Raw genomic sequence first — 14,491 nt, 5'->3', positions numbered from 1 at the left:
CCAGCCTTCGCGACTTTCTGGATGCTGGGTTCGCCGTAGAGTTTCGCCAGTTCGTGGTTTATTCTTTTTCTCCATACTCCGTTTTCCTGCACACCACTACCGTATATTGTTCTGAACATTCAGCGTTCGAAAACACCAAGCGCTTGTAAGTCCTCTTCAAGCATCGTCCATGCTTCGTGCCCATAGAGAACAACCGGTCGACAACTATGCGTAGAACGGCAGAATACTAGTGGCAACTTTTCTTTGGTAAATATTGTTCCCCAAACTATCACGGCTGAAGCATTCCGGAATCGGTTTTCTTGCCAAAGAACGGCCATTCGCCGGATACGTTTCTTGACCGCTTTGACCACCGGTGCAGTCTGTTCACTTCGTTTGTTTCCCAGTTTCTTTTGGGAACATCTGTTCCAGTATTCTGGAGGAATATCAACAAGTTTTGAGCAATTGTAACGTAGCCATGTACGAACTTTATATGTCTTGAGCTCTGGGTCATTGTCTATGCAAAACTAGAATCCTCGATTCCGTCCCATTTTGTTGACACTTTGCTTCATATTTTCCTTCAGGATGTTCAAGTAAACATTCTGATATAAAACACCATCGATTAAAACCAAATTGCACATACATGCCCCCTCATACCATTCCTCCACCACCACCATGTTTAAACGTTGCTTTCAGATTTTTTTACATTTAATTCATCGTAGGCTTCCTCCATAGGAAACGATAACAATCGGAGCCAAAAATATCAAATTAGGACCCATCTACGGGAATAACATCTTACCAGTAAGACATTGATGTGTTTCATGCTTTTTTTTTTGCCGAGAAACGGTTTGTACCTCTGTGCTCGGGCATTCAAGTTGCACTTCTTAGGCACATTACAAACTTCTTGTTTGCTTAATTTGATTTTCTTCGATGGTGTAATGGATCAGAATGTTTACTTGAAAATCCTGAAGGAAAATATGAAGCAAAGTGTCAACAAAATGTGATGGAATCGAGAATTCAAGTTTTGTCAAGACAATGACCCAGAGCTCAAGACATATAAAGTTCGTACATGGTTACATTACATTTGCTTAAAAGTTATTGATATTCCTCCACTATCTTCTGACATCAATCCCAGTAAAAAAACTGAGGAAGTTATCTATGTAGGAATTTTAGAAACCATTAAATTTCTAAAAATAACGATTTTAAAAACAACTTGATGAAAAAAATGATAAATATTCCTTTCGAATACACCAAAAAACTCGTAGATAAGGCTAAAGACAGCTAAAGATAGTTGCAATGAACAAATCTATGCGGGAAAGGGAAAAGAGATCTGCATGGTGAAGTACGCTCACGGGTTTGAGTAACTGTATGTTTGCTGATGCTACATGAATACCATCAACATCGTCGAATGAATAATAGCTATGCCAAACAATAATAATAAAGCTAGCATTAAAATTATAAAAAATTATAGCTGAAAATTGAATTTATGAATTCAATACAGATATCAATAAAGATTTTATTGAAAAAGAACTAAGATAAAAATAAAATAGATAATACTGGAACAGATGTTCCCAAAAGAAACTGGGAAACAAACGAAGTGAACAGACTGCACCGGTGGTCAAAGCGGTCAAGAAACGTATCCGGCGAATGGCCGTTCTTTGGCAAGAAAACCGATTCCGGAATGCTTCAGCCGTGATAGTTTGGGGAACAATATTTACCAAAGAAAAGTTGCCACTAGTATTCTGCCGTTCTACGCATAGTTGTCGACCGGTTGTTCTCTATGGGCACGAAGCATGGACGATGCTTGAAGAGGACTTACAAGCGCTTGGTGTTTTCGAACGCTGAATGTTCAGAACAATATACGGTAGTGGTGTGCAGGAAAACGGAGTATGGAGAAAAAGAATAAACCACGAACTGGCGAAACTCTACGGCGAACCCAGCATCCAGAAAGTCGCGAAGGCTGGACGAGTGCGATGGGTAGGGCATGTTGCTAGATTGCCGGACAGCAGCCCTGAAAAGATGATGTTCGCATCGAATCCGGTAGGAACAAGAAGCAAAGGAAAATAAATTTCATTAAAAAAAGGTCACTCAGTATTTTATTTATTTATTTATTTCTTTGAATCATCTGACTCACATTTGGTCTAAATGATTATTTAAAACTAAACGTCACAACTACATCAATGCTTTGGTCATACGAAATAAAAACGATACAAAATACAGAATAAGTCATCTATGAATGAGTCGTCTATAAAAGGTGTCCGATGAGATATTGAAGTCAAATAAGTCGAAAACTTCGTTGAAACGGACTGACATGAAACGGACAGGATTATGCAACGCATAGTTCACACTGCGTCCTTCGAGATACAGGAAGTTTCTGACACGAAGAGTACGTTCAGGCGCATAAATATTGATTTGTGCCAACAGTGCAGGGCAGTCGATTCCTCCGGTCAAAAGTTTAGTGGCAAACATAGCTTGAGCGTTGAAACGCCTTCTTTCCAGCGTCTCCAGTCCCAAAAGTTGACAACGCGCCTCGTATGGTGGCAAGTTTAGAGGATCCCGCCACGGAAGGTTCCAGAGAGCATGTTGTACGAATTTCCGTTGAACAGACTCAATCCTTGAAATCCAATTTGCTTGAAATGGGCACCATACAACTGCGCTAAACTCCAGTATGGATCGAACTAGGGAGCAGTAGAGAGATCGGAGACAGTGTGGATCGCGGAATTCCCTTGTAATTTTAAGGATGAATCCTAACTGCCGGTTGGCTTTAGCGATTATTTCACTGAAGTGTAGTCGAAAGCTGAGTGCATTATCGAGTGTCACTCCAAGGTCTCGGATATGGCTTACTCGCGACAGAACTTGGCCACAGATGGAGTAGCCAAACACAATTGGCTTTAGCTTACGATGGAACGAAATGGTACTGCATTTCGTGATGTTGAGCGACATTATATTTCTTGAGCACCATTCTTCAAAACAGTCGACCATGTTCTGAAGTCTAAAGTAATCAAGAGCGTTCCTGATAACCATATATATTTTCACATCATCGGCGTAAAATAAGCGGCAGCCAGATGGAAGTAGTAAGGACACTTCATTGATGAACAATGAGAACAACAGTGGGCCTAGGTTGCTTCCTTAAGGCACTCCCGAAAGATTGGAGAAACTCGCAGATTGCGCAGATCCAATTTTGACACACATCCACCGATCTGTTAGATAAGAGTTCAACCATATCGTGAATCTCGAGGAAATGCCTAGTTTGTTCAGTCTTGCTATCAGGATTTTGTGATCGACACGGTCGAAAGCAGCCTTAAGGTCTGTGTACACTGCGTCCACCTGAGTGCCTTGCTCAATGCTGCGCAGACAGAAAGAAACAAAGTCGACCAAATTGGTAGCGACTGACCTTTTTGGGAAGAATCCATGCTGATCTTGTGATAGATAGTTCTTGCAACAGGAAAACACAGCATCATTGACGATGATTTCGAAAACTTTCGAGCAGGCGCAAAGTGATGTGATTCCTCGGTAGTTTTCTATGTTCCGTTTATCTCCTTTCTTGTGCACTGGGAACATTATTGACTGCTTCCATACCGAGGGAAACGTGCTCTTGTGTAGAGAGGTGTCGAAGAGGACCGATAAAGGGTACGCAAGGCACGAAGCGCATTTTTTCAGCACACAAGAAGGAATACCGTCCGGCCCGGGGGTCGTAGAATACTTTAATTTACGGATCGCTGCCTCCACAACCTCACTGCTAACTCGAAAGATGTCGAAATTCAATGCGTTGAGTCGAGTGTCTCTAACGGCAGTAGCAACTTGCATTTCGGAGGACGTACTGCCATTGAATACTCGCTTGAAGCTTGAAGAAGCAGAGGAAAATAAATTTCATTAAGAAAAGGTCACAGGAGGGTTATGTTCGAAACACGACTGCATAGTAGACGTAGGATTCCGTTAGGCTATGTGTTACATGTTGATTTTGGATGTGTTTTAAGAATTACATCGTTAAACTCTTTGATAATCATTTGGTGGCCCTGGAAAGAGCCGTTTTGTTTGATTGTTGGGTATTTTTCGTACAATCTACCAGTGTTTACATCCGAGTGATGATGACAGAAGGATGGTAATTAGTCGTTGGATGGTACGTATCACGATAGAAGATGCCGAAGTAGAATGAGATATGATGAAGGTCGTCTTTTGTGACCCTAGACGAGATGCCTCCTGTGTTCTGTATGCATGAAAAAAAAAAGAAAAAAAACACAGCAATGTAATATAAAATAATTATCAATACCGAACACAATTATAAGTTTTTCTCATAAGTAAAAATATGTTACATTATTATAGAGAAAACATATTTGCAATGGAAAAGGTAATTTTCTTTTATAATTTTTATTCAACCTTTTATTCTACCCAATGCGAATTTTAATTGAACTAACATCACCTAATACGATATGTAGAGCATATGGGAGCATTTGCTCCCGTGGCCGAGTGGTTAGCGTCATAACTAACATGCCGGGTGTTCGGGTTCGATTCCCGTTCTGGTCGGGGGAATTTTTCGTCAAAGAAATTTCCTCCGACTTGCACTGTGATCACGCGTATTCTAGAGCTTGCCACTCAGAATGCATTCAAGGCGTGTTATTTGGCATAGCAATCTCAACTAAGTACTAATAAAACTGACGCAAGTAATACTACGTTGAGACGGCGAAGTTCCTCTAGGAACGTTAGTGCCATTGAAGAAGAAGAAGAAGAAGAAGAAGAAGAGCATATTGGAAATCACTTTTCCAATTTTTCTCGCCGTATGAACTTTCCTTGGGAGAAAATGAGCACAACAAAACAGACAATCTAAACCTAACGATCTAAACACACCTTGGTTTTTATTTTTGAAAATTGAAATAAAACGTTTCATATTTCGAGTCAGGGGCTGTCCACATATATATATATATATATATATATATAGATATATATATATATATATATATATATATATATATATATATATATATATATATATATATATATATATATATATATATATATATATATATATATATATATATATATATATATATATATATATATATATATATATATATGGGAAAATGGGAATGCTTCCATTTTTCATTTATTTAAACCGTTTGGGGATTGGGAATTATATGCATATCAAATAAATCTTAGAGAATTTCCGAATTCCTTCACTGTGAAGATAGTCATTAACGTAAACTTTATTTCATAAAAACCTGACCTGTTTTCTGATTTGGCACCCTTCCTAATAGACGTGGTTCTACGTCAAAAAGAACAAATGGGTAGTTTTAAAGCTCATTCCTGGATGGATAGATATTCCAAATAGTGTTGGTATAAAAACTCCTGTTGGGATAGATGAAAACATATTGTTTGATTTGTTGACAATAATGGAAGGAATTATAATTAATGAGATAGAAAGTTGGAACAAAGCATCCGTGCTAGTTGCAAATGGTTGTGTGCAAATATTTTCTGAAATGGGAAAACATAGAGTGTAAGGAATTCTTGAAACTAATTAATTATATTATTGGACTAAATATGTTTTGTATCTGCCTAGTGGTGCAGGACCATTTGAAAGAATTTTTATGGGATGAACATTTTGTGGACTACGGACAAGTCGCTACTCAATGATTGTGAAACAATTCGATCTGAAATGTTACAACTTTCATGATACAATTTCCAGAAATCCTAATCTGCTTCGCAAAATCTATCCATCATATGGATACAAACGAATAAAATTCATTTTAGAGAACAAAGCAGTTGAATCTAAAAAATATTTGATTGTTTGGCTTTATTCTCGGTTTTATTCACTTATTCATAAAGGCGCGTCCACATTATGCCGAATGATGCCGATCGGTCAGTACCAGGCGACATATTCGGTTCGTTATGTAATGTGGACGCCTCATTGGGCGCACGAAGCCGAAGTCCCGTCGGATGCACGAAGCCGTCACGAACACACGGAGCATAATGTCGTCAACGCTAATTTACTTCGTTTTGTTTTGGTTCGACTTTCTCGAACCGGACCCACTTGTTTCGGGTTGGGTTCGGTTTGATTCGAGTCGGTTTTCGGCACATCGGCAAGCCCGAGCGGTACGCCACATTTAGTCGGCTTTACCGAGCGGCCAAGGCCGATTGGCGTAATGTAGTCGCGTCTTAAGGTTGCATGGTATTTTCTTTTTTCGGCTTACGTGTCCCGTTTTTATTCCTGAACTATTTAGTCAGCCTAACGATTGTCAATATCGTCGAGGACAAATTGCGTGACAAGGTTGCCACATTTTCACAAAATTGCGTTTGGTTCGGGTCGTTAAGCCAACTTATTCGGCAATATCATCCAGCGCCTCCTGAAAATCTCCGGGGAACGATAGCCAAAATATTTATTTTTGATTTATCGTCATTTGAACGTTGATTTCAACGGAGCTCATCGAGTTACTATTCAAAAGAAATTTGTCAAAGGCATTCTTTTTATTTGTGAGGTAAAAACAAATGAAGAACAATCTATGAAGCTATTTCTTCATAAACTTTCTTGAATATTGAAGCGAATATTGAATATTTTCCATGCGGGGAATTCCATAAAATATGGAATTGTTAGTTCAAATACCGAGCAGGAAGACTTATCGTCTTTGACATCTTTTGATCTTCTTAGTAGGAGTTTCCTCTCAAGTATGATGCGAACCATGCAATTTATTTCCGGATTCATAGTCCAGCTTGAAAAAAAAGTCCCATGTGATTATCAACGAAAATCTCATTTATAACTTCGCAATCTTTCGTTCGGTAGAACAAAGTGAATTTTCAATCCTGGAATAACTCCTAGCAATATGTAATCATCCAATGGAGCTGGTATTGACATATACGGATGGCATAAGGCATGTCAACCCATGAACACAATCGGAACGAAGCTATAAAACATTGTTTTGAATAAATTTCGGTCTAGATGAATGGATACCACAAATTTTACCAGTATGAACACACGAATGTTGTGTCACTCTCGCACGTGATCATACTACGCATTACCGCGCAGTCCTCCATTGAATATTCCTTCCATTGATTTATCAAAGCTCAGCAGTACCATACCATACATACTTCAATATGGCTAAATTCAGCAACAATAATGTATGTGTGTTCACTTCGTGCCGTTCGGTTAACTAGCTTGTCCCATTCCAGAGCCAATAAATGTCCAATCACTTGGGGTTGGCACAAGTTCCCTTTCTCGGCTCTGGTATTCGGGAGAAATGATATTTCTCACTTCACCTGGTGGCACCACGTAATGCCCATTCGGGATGCTGAGTAATTTATCTTCGACAGTAAGCGCGCAATAGACATTAATTAGAAACAACGAACCGGTCTCACCAAGTAGTGTTGGCGAAATAAGTATGAAATATCAAACAGCCGTTGTCGAATGTCAGCTCGAGTGACGTGAACACTTATCCTTGCGTTGTTGTGCAATCAACCAGAGCGCACCGAGACCAGAGACCCCACCAAATCAATGACTCCCAGTTAGTACGGGTACCTGCAACCTGCCTATGTTGGCTGTGTTGTTCTAATTACCGGTGCATGTATTGGTAATCGAATTTCTCATAAGGCACTGTTGGTCGCCCGTCCCGTTCGGTCGGTTCTCCTCGTGATGCATGATCTTTTTTCCTGGTTCGCTTGTACCCTCCTTCTTCGGGGTTTGTATACAAACACTTCATCATGCTGCCGATCGGAGGCCCCACGATTGGGGCTTCTGAGACTCCGAACATAGTTCGAGCTGAACGGCGAGCTCAGTTCGAGTCGTTGGCGCGCTTTGTGTAGTAGCATATACGCCGAGTTCGTCCGAAAGGAATACGCGTTTTCTCGGTCGAAACGTTTGGAGAGGAATTACAGCACGATCGAAGCAAAAAAAAAAGATCCGCGCGCGTACGTGTGTGACAGCACTGTGCAAGAAGACAACAGTGCTCTCGGACAGTTGGCTTCTTGGTCCGAGAGTGTGGGGAATAAACGGAATAAATAACAAAAACTGCAGGAACCACGTCGTCGTCGTCATCATCATCAACAACAGGTTTCTACGTGACAGTTTTTTTCTGTCTTCTGTATTTCAACTTTTTAATGGACCCTCCCGCCTGTGGTCGGTCAGGCCTGGCTCCATCGATCCGGTTGCAGCTTTCCTTCAGCGAGATGATTTAATACATTGCTAAAGATCGCTGATCTTTTGTTTGGCCCAATTGGTGGGGAGCCCGTATGCAGCTGCGATTAGGGCTGGGTGAAGTGATGTTGCAGAACGAAGTAAACGGAAGTTATTGATTGTTATTCAAAAGTGAAATAGAAAATATAGCGGCTAACCCTATGAGAATCATATGTTTGTGCGAATAATCAAAAATGATATGAAAAAATTGGTTGTTTTGTGTTGTTCGATAAGTGTTTCTAAGGTAATACTATACTCGCCGGTTACAACATCTGTCTTATATCTGAATTCATGAAAATTTATGTTTCGAAAGTGTTTTAGATGATGCTTTACAGTAAAATCAGCAAGAATATACGGAACGTTTTCATAAAATGTTTAGCCTTTAAGTATGTGACCCCTTGTGATTTCTTGCACAATTCTTACTTTTGAAATGGTACCTCTAAAATGCCCCTCATGATATTTCTGTGAAGTAAAAACACTGTGCAAACAAACCTTCATTGGCAATTGGACAATTGAAAATAAAATGGGCGAAATGGAGGTTTTAGCAAAAATTTGCCCCACAATTCATAAGCGTTTTACAGATGTCTATCCATCCTACTTTTCAAGCATGAAACAAAGATTGTGTCTTATATATAAAACAAGGTTTTTCCCATGTACGTATAACTCATCATCACAGGAGAATGGCTGATCTGATGAGTTTGTCTTCACCCAAATTAGAATGATAGAATACTGTGAAGAACATTTAACATAAATAAGAAAATTCGATAAAATCGACTACAAATAGACTTCGCAATTTAAATCATCAATTAGATCAATTTTACATATCTGAACGATTATATACAAACTCTTTCAAACTATATTCTTTTTTTTTTACCAACCAAACTATTCCCTAGAAATAATTCTCTGCTACAACGTTTTTCATGAAAAAACTAAAACAAATCATTCATATTTATTTCGAAGAAAATCTCTCACTTTACTGTTGATCTCGCTCATAAGTTGGCACACACCGTTCTCAATTACTCAGACTTAGCGAGCTTCTTCATCTGACCAATATCGCTGGTGACTACTTCCTGCAGCTTCCGCTTCATTATAGCCCTATACTTAATAAGACTTATTGAAGGGTGAAAATTCGTTCATTGAGCCATTGTATGATTACGAATACAAACTTAAATCTGCTAGGGACCTTGCCGCGAACAAGAGCCTTGCTTAATTCGACTTAATTCGGATTTGGTTGAACTAGGTATGATATGTAAATCGACCTCCCCAAGAAAATACAGTCGAAAACGAAATGTTCCAAACAGTCTTGTTAAATAGTAAATGAATATTCGGGTCGCTGATATGAGACATTTTTTCTATCATATCATATTGTGCTCCATAATTTTGAGATAGGCGTTCGTGTTTTGGTATAGTTTTACTATAGCAGCTATTGCCAAACATCGCAAGAAGAGCATACAAAGCTAGTTTTTGCTGAGAAAAGTAAATCACGGTTCGAACTAAATCAAAATTTCAAAATCAATATTTGATTTGAGATATTTTTCACAAAATTCGGAGAATAATTATTTGCTAATAAATAGCATTTTATGAATGAACAGAACAGTCTTACATAACATCCCACACTTTTTTATACTTGCTTTGACATATCCCTCTACTGTGCAAAAGAGTGAGTGAACTGCTCAAAAGAACTAATTCTCCTAAGTGAACGGTTGGTCAGTGAACGGTTCATTGAAGTGAACCGATTTGCCCACTTCTAATAATCAGAGACCGCCCGAAGCCGAACGATGACTGTCTGCTGATAAGATGGCGGAAGATGTGCCGGGTGCCCAGCCCACTTGATTGCTAAACTGACGATGCCCATGTTGCCAGAACTGGGCATGCCACACAGACTTCATGATGAAGGGCTTTGACAATTGTGAAACGAGTTCAAGTAATCCCTCTCTCAAAGTAACATTATCATGGGAGAGAGGGATATAAAGCGATTGGATGTGCGTTCTACAGGGATGTTAAATTAATCAGCAATAGCTTGCAAGCTAGTTGTGATGGGAATTCGCAAATTCGGGTGGTCTCGGATTATAGTAAGCATAATCAAATCAAATCATAATCTGGTAAGAAGGATATGCATCTCGATTGACAAAGAGCTTGTAGAGGACACATTTCGTCAGGCCGTTGAGATCTAGCCAGTATTTGTTCTTCCGAAAACCTGGCACGATACCCCCTCGATGATTTTATTTTGGTATTCTGCTGAGGATGGTTGATTCGTGAAAGTTGCAGTTATTTTGACCAACGCGATGTTCGAGCGATCGTGTGGCACAAATGTAGACTACTGAACCATCGAAGACGTTCATTGTTCTTTTCGATTATTGGAACATTGAGGTTTTTGACACTTTTTATAATTTTATATTCTCGTTCACGCCATTGACGGTTTCGTCTTCCGATTTGTGAGGTGAATATGAAGAAGGTTTTTCAGGTAGAATGAACACACTTTTAATCTAAAAAATGGAAGAAACTAAGTTTTCTATACCAAATATATAATATTATATGAGTTTTTTTGAAAATTTTGTCAAATAAAGAATTTAATTCAAAAGAATGGGTTCTTGTGGGTAAAATTAAGTAAGAGTCAGCAGTTACGTGTTTCAAGTAATCAAATAACATGACGTGCATTATGCTTTTTGAAACTGCCTCGGGCCTGCTTATCAGATAAAAATTAATTTGCCTCATAAAAGGAATACTGTTAACACTTTTTGTCGGGGGTCTCCGTAGCCACATCGGTTGCGCGTTCGCTTAGTAAGCGATCGATCGTGAGTTCAAAACTCAGGGCCCTCATTGACCATCTTTGTGTTGTTATGGAATAACTACGTCCACGCAACAATCATCAGCGATGGAGATCGATCCACGGTCGAAATAAGATCGATTCATCCATACAACTGCTCTGCTCTGCAAGAACCGTCGGGCTGCTGTTCTATAAATAACTCAACAATGATCAATCAACTGTTTCCGCTCTCCGGTCTAACTGGATAATAGAAGAACAGATAGAAAACTCTTACGCCTAAATGGCTACTGTGTAAATGTGTACAATATGCAATGGTATAGAAGGGAATACTCTAACGCCGAAAAATGGCAACTGTGTAAAGCGGGACCTTACACGGTCAACTTTATTGACAATAGGCCGTATGAATAAAAACAAAATTCACCTTTACTTTACTTCATTCGAGCAGTCGAGCAGTGAGATTAAGTTTTTACTACGTTTGGTATGAATAAAAGAAACAACAAAGTATTTACTTTTCGAAAATGGATGTTTAGCTGATTTCGTATGAATAAAACAGCATTCACCAAGTATTTACTTCGTTATTATCAAGTATGTTCATGAGCATACTTTGGATCTGAAAACACTTTTATTCGTTTTGATGTCATATCCGATTTATGTTTAATGCTGCTATCTTGCGCTTGAAGTTATACAAGTTAACGATCCGCATTGATGGCATTGAGCTTCGTTTACTAGTTTAGGGGAGCGTAAAAAAATTGATTGATTTTCAGGCGGAATGAACACGTTTTTAAAATTTCAATTATGAATGAAAAATAACCTTTCCGTACCAATTTGGCATTCTGTTTAAATGAAAAACACTTTTGTTTGCAGGTGGTGAAAAATTTTTGTACGAATATTGTTTTTGAAGACAACTTTATATTATAGTGAAAAGTTTCAGTAATGATGATGGATATGTATAGACAAAGGGTTAAATAAAAGTCGGAAAAAAGTGTTTTAAATGATTAAATAACATGATGTGAACATTTTCATTCAAATTTGAAAACTGGCTTCGTGTCTTCTAATATTATAGGTATTACACTAACGAGATAGGGACCCAAACTATGGTCCCTAATTGAAAGTCGCCACCAGACGTCGACATTATTCCTTTTTCATCGCGAATTCACGCTTTGTCCAAAAAAAAAAAACGTTTTGAAACGAAACCTAAACAATCAGTTGATAGATGTTTGACAAAGTAAAAACTATGTTCGAATTCGAAAATCAAATTAGTAAAGTAAACTTTTATTCATACGGATTCAAGTAAATACTAGGAAAGTTTACTTTACTTGGAAACGGGCAGAATAAGTAAATACTTTTTTTTATTCATACGACCTAATATGATGACATTTGAGAGCATAATGACAGCTGAACATGGCCGACAACGCAGAAATCCGGATTTTCTGATTTTCGGGCATCAATATCGTGACATTTCATATGGATGCATAATGTTGACGTTTTACCTCACGAACTTCCAAACTGAGTTGCCAGATTTGCAAGTGGACATTTAATTTTTGTTAGTCTTTTATGCGATTACAATTAAAATTTATAAACTTCTGAAATTGTAGGAATCATGAATGAAAGCATTACATGTCTGTCCAATTAGAAAAATGTTGTATTAAATGTAAATTACTTTACTTGAAATAGCAAAATACAGTACTTTTCACGATACAAATCGAAACCTCAAAGTAAACTGACAATGTGATGGTGAGAGAGTGAATGAAAACGTCTTAGGAATTTTTTAACGTTGAACTCGGTCATTCTTTGCGCTAGCGAATGCACTTTAGTCTAAGTTGTGTGTTTCTTCACACTCCGCTATAAAATTTGGAGAATGAGAAGATCACAGGTGAAAAAACATCACGTGTTAATTCAAGTTACAGTAGAATCCCGATTACCCGCCAATAGTCGGGATGATGTTTCAATATAAAAACTTTGTTTTATCAATACAGAAATCATTCAACTATCCATCTATAAGGTCGTGTATACTAGTGGCAAAATAATGTAACAACACAACAAAAGATCATGGGCCTACCACACACTAACAAATTCCGGAAAGGCCTATTGATTTACTCTGGAACTCGCAGTCGCGAATAATGCGCACGGCGGATCACCCGCTCGCGGATAATCGGGATTCTACTGTCATAGTCTTATTTATGGGATAAAAACATTTGCTTGCAGTTAATATAATATTATATTTTCGCAAACTAAGATAATCTGGCATCTCTGAAACTGAAAGGAACAGTCTGTAATTGTGGAGGAAAAACGAGTTTCAAAGTGTAAATTATGAATGAATATTAACTTTTCCGAATCAAATTAGTATTCTATGTGAATGCAATTACTTTTTTTCTGCAAGTGGTGAGAAAATCTCATACAAAAATTATGTGTGAAATTGACGTTATATTATAATAATAGTAAATTTCAGTAGGAAGATGTGAAAATTTAGAGGAAATAGGTTAGGTTAAGTTAGAGTTCTAATCTTCTAATCTGATAGAGAATAGTTTGGATCCCAAACTCGAATGTCGCCACTAGCCTTCGCAGATATTTTCGTTGTCTCGGGTTGAGGGCGATATTGACCGTGTAAGGTGGCAAAATATTGATTGAGGTTGGATCAGATGTCGAAAGCCTAGCTGTCACGATATTGAAGACACTTATTGTCAATCATTTTGATCATGTAAGGTGTCCATAATGTGCTAATTTTAGATATGATAAACATGTGATATGTTCACAATTAAAATTCGGCTCTGTTACAGCTAAAAAATGCTAATAAGCCTAAAATAAAAAAAAAATAAATAAAAAAACACTTTTTGTCATCGCGGATAGTCAGTTGCAAATGTTGTATCCAATACTGTATATTTAAATGTATCACACTCAAATTTTAAGTGTCATATTTTTTAAGGGTTTCTTGGAACTCATTGTTCAGCACTGCGGCATACGGGCCGCGCAAGCATGTATACCCTCTCAGTCCGAGGCTCGATGCTGCCACCTCGCACCGATGCATTCCAGCGGCTGGCAGTCCGCCTCGCTGTTCGCACAGTGAGGTGACATTACGTGTCCACTTGTTTTTTTTGTTGTTGTTGCTGTTGTATTTTTATTTTCATTACCAACTATCGTCAGTATGTGATAATAAGGCTCCTGTCATTACCGCTTTTTTGTGATAACCAATGCTGCTGCTGCTGCTGCTGCCAATGCAGGCGATGCTGCGCTGCAACAAAGTGGGGACAACGTGAAAAGTTGCTCTACGCGCACGACGACGCGACGTCAGAAGGAATGTGTAGTGCGCGACGACCGTTCTAGTTAAGCGTGATCAAATGATTATGAGTGGCCCTCAGTTTCCTCGCGGTTGAGCGGAGTAAGAGAAGAAAAAAAATCGGAATTCGCAGTGCTTTGATGAATTACGAGTGCTTCTCCAAACTTGCAGAGGTCAATGAAAGGAAGAAAAATAGTGTTACCCGCATTATCTGCGCCGTATTGTGCAAAGTGAAGAAATACATTATAAAGGTTATTAGATACGAATGCTTTGATTGATTTTGTGTAATTCGGCGAGGAAAGCCATAATGGTCGGT

The 14,491-nt window shown here is 38.5% G+C and overlaps 1 protein-coding gene across 3 annotated transcripts in view; it reads left to right on the top strand.

The window, feature by feature from the left end:
• Positions 1 to 7,756: 7,756 nt before the first annotated feature.
• LOC129765348 (protein prickle-like) overlaps positions 7,757 to 14,491 on the top strand; it is a 174,977-nt gene continuing 168,242 nt past the window's right edge. Inside the window, exon 1 of one of the 3 annotated variants that reach the window (XM_055765549.1) lies at positions 7,757 to 8,011. The gene's annotated coding sequence lies outside the window, so the exon portion shown is untranslated. Of the gene's footprint in view, positions 8,379 to 14,407; positions 14,427 to 14,491 lie in introns of those variants that run through there. The other 2 variants (XM_055765552.1, XM_055765550.1) reach the window with 2 other exon arrangements.

This window comes from Toxorhynchites rutilus, chromosome 2 (genome assembly GCF_029784135.1).
Source record: "Toxorhynchites rutilus septentrionalis strain SRP chromosome 2, ASM2978413v1, whole genome shotgun sequence".
Lineage (NCBI taxonomy): Eukaryota > Metazoa > Arthropoda > Insecta > Diptera > Culicidae > Toxorhynchites > Toxorhynchites rutilus.
This window is presented reverse-complemented; position numbering and strand designations above follow the sequence as displayed.